The sequence below is a fragment of the Lithobates pipiens genome, unplaced genomic scaffold (assembly GCF_037356315.1).
Source record: "Lithobates pipiens isolate NorthernLeopardFrog02 unplaced genomic scaffold, aLitPip1_a1.2 Scaffold_8, whole genome shotgun sequence".
Lineage (NCBI taxonomy): Eukaryota > Metazoa > Chordata > Amphibia > Anura > Ranidae > Lithobates > Lithobates pipiens.
The window spans coordinates 586,936,316-586,939,278 of record NW_027507903.1 but is presented as its reverse complement, the minus strand read 5'-3'; positions in this window follow the sequence as shown (position 1 = coordinate 586,939,278).

The following is a 2,963-nucleotide window of genomic DNA, read 5'->3' as shown; positions in this document are numbered from 1 at the left end:
CTGTGTCTTATCTTTGTGAGAGCAATACATTTAATATATTGTAGTTTACCAATCCTAATGATGCTGTGGCAGTATTAGCTTCCATTTTTGGGGTAAGAAAATGCCTATTGATCATGCCAAAAATTCAATGTCCTCATCCCCATCCTTGAGAGGAAAAGACGCGTGGCCTACCATCTAAAGGAGAAGAAGATAGACCTATTTAAAAGTCTGGCCTTTGTGGTAACCATGGTTGCCTCCATAGATACAGTGGAGGAGTCGGTGTAGCCTCACTTATACCAGACCTATGTTATTTGCAGGGTTACAAAGTGGAAACAGCCTGCATAAAAATAAAATAGAGCTACCACATCTAAGGACTGGTAAGCTGCACAATATTACTATTTAGTTTTTGTGTTTGGATAAACTTGCAAATGTCTGGCATATGAAAAACACAGATTACACATTCCCGTAACTGAAACCCCCCCCCCCCCCCCCCCCCCCCTTACTTTGTGTGTGCCCAGCCCCATGATGGCATCTTCTAAAGTCCTAGAGCAAAATGGGGATGAAGCACTTATTTCCTGGCTCAGATATGCACCTTCCAAGCGCACTTCACTGGCTCCAGCCTGTTTATCTGAACATTTAACACTTTACAATTAGCAGGGAGGTGATTTTTGAAGTAGGAGAGAGATTTTATATTGAGATTACACAACTATGATCCTAATGTTTTTGGCAGGTGGATTAAGGCTTAACTGTGGCTTTTCACTACCCTGTGGGGGTAAACGTGGGATTCCACACACTTCCTTACCATATTAGACCCTCAAATCGGGTCTCTTATGGCATAACGTTGCAATACAGAGCGCACCACACGGATGTCTTTCCCTGAAGCGGAACTATACTCTGCCTCAGTCCATGGATGCAATGTCCTTAAGCTCCCAGTCGGCTGCTGACAACGTTGGCTGGCTAGCTTCTGGGTTTTGATTTGCCAACTGCTGTCAGTGGCTGGGTTTAAGGTGATGTCACACCTGTGCAAGTTTAGAAGTTCTATCAACCTCAGCATTGTTAAAGTTGTACAATGAGCTGCGTGGGTGCAGCTCATTATACAGAGGTGGTCAGGCAGGTAAGTAACTTTTAAAGGCAGAAGAAACAATGCATGTCTTCACCCATTTTTATTTTTCAGCATATGGTTCCACGTTAACAGCTTCCGCCTGCCATATAGCAGCGAAGGGGTGAAGTTATCCTGAGTGGGCGTCATATGACGTCCAGCAGGATAAGCCATTCAGACGCAGGGTGAGTCGCTCTGTCACACCGCATCGCCAATTGTGGTAAAGAGCCTAGGAAATAGGACCTTTACTATGTGTTTGGCTGTGTTTAGTCACAGCTCATCATGGTAACCAGGAAGTAGTTTATCTGCTTTTTCTCTACTTGCACTGACAAGGCATGAGGAAAGATGATCAGTGGCTCTCCAGGGGGAGGGGGGTCTCTGCTGATAATCAGTGCAGACCCACCAGGGATGCCAATTAGTGCCCATCAGTAATGCCTGTTAGGCTGGGTACACACAGATACTACACAACATTCATACCACTGTCATCCTACTTTCAGACACTGGTCCTACCTGCATTCGACGTGAATGAACAGGATACTACTTTGATCCGACTTTGTGGTAGTAGACTTGTCCTTTGAGAAGTCAAAACAATCCCAGTGTGACATAAATTCCTTTTACTGCTGCTGTAATCACCATGTCGGATGTCACAAGTCGGATGGTTAGAATGAGAATCCTACTTTGATCCGACTTGAATGATATTCAATGGGCTGAAGTAGGATCAAAGTCAGACCAAAGAAGGGCAGGGAGTATTTTCAAAGTCGGACCAGTTAAGGCAGTTGCAGTTTTAGTGCATTTTGCAGATTTGCACTACAGTCAATTTACCATGGTTTCCTATGGAACACAATCTGTAGTGCAAAAAGCAATAAAAATGCATAGGTGTGAATCCAGCCTAAGACGGCTCTCATAGGGAAACATTGATTTTTTTCATGGGGCATGAGCTCCCAAAGTCAGATCGTTTGTTGTACAATTGTGAACCCGGCCTCAGTGTCACCTATGAGTGCCTATTAGTGCAGCCTCACCAGTGCTCCTCAGTGGAGAAAATGTACTTATTTACAACGGAAACAAAAAAAAAAAAACCCAGCAGTGACCAAATACCACCATAAGAAAGCTCGAATTCGGGGGAGAGATAAAAATGTTGTTTGGGTACACTGTTACATGACTGTACAATTGTCAGTGCAACAGCACTAAAAATTGGCCTGGGGAGGAAAGGGGGTGAAAGTGCCTGGTATTAAAGTGGTTAAAAAACAAACGTACACTTTATGGCTAAAGGTTTGTGGACACCTGACCATCGCACCTCCCTATATGGTCAAAAGTATACAGACAACCCTCCAGATGATTAAGGTCAGCTGTTTCGAGGGAGGAGTACTGCTAATACTAGACCAGACAAAGACATTAGACAACTGCATTTTCAGGCTTGTAGCAGGCCCTTTTTTTCCCTGCATAACCCCCCCCCTACACAAACACATCACCTAGTAGTAAGAAGGGTCGCTGGTTCGAATCCCAACCATGACACTACCTGCCTGGAGTTTGCATGTTCTCCCTGTGCCTGCATGGGCTTCCTCCAGGTACTCTGGTTTCCTCCCACACTCCAAAGACATGTTGGTAGGTTAATTGGCTTCTGTCCAAAATTGGCCCTAGTATATGAATGGGGACCTTGGATTGTGGCTCCTTGAGGGTAGGGACCGATGTGAGTGTGCAATGTACAGGGATAGGGACAATTGTAGACACTCACTCAAGTTACACTGGATGGACTGGTGTCTTTATTCAACCTTACTAACTCTGAAACATGGTTTTCCTATTGTAGTGTGAAGGAACTCAAACAGCCTACACTGAGCCCTGACCTTAACCCCACTGAAGGCCAAGCCAGGTCTTCTTGTCCAAAATA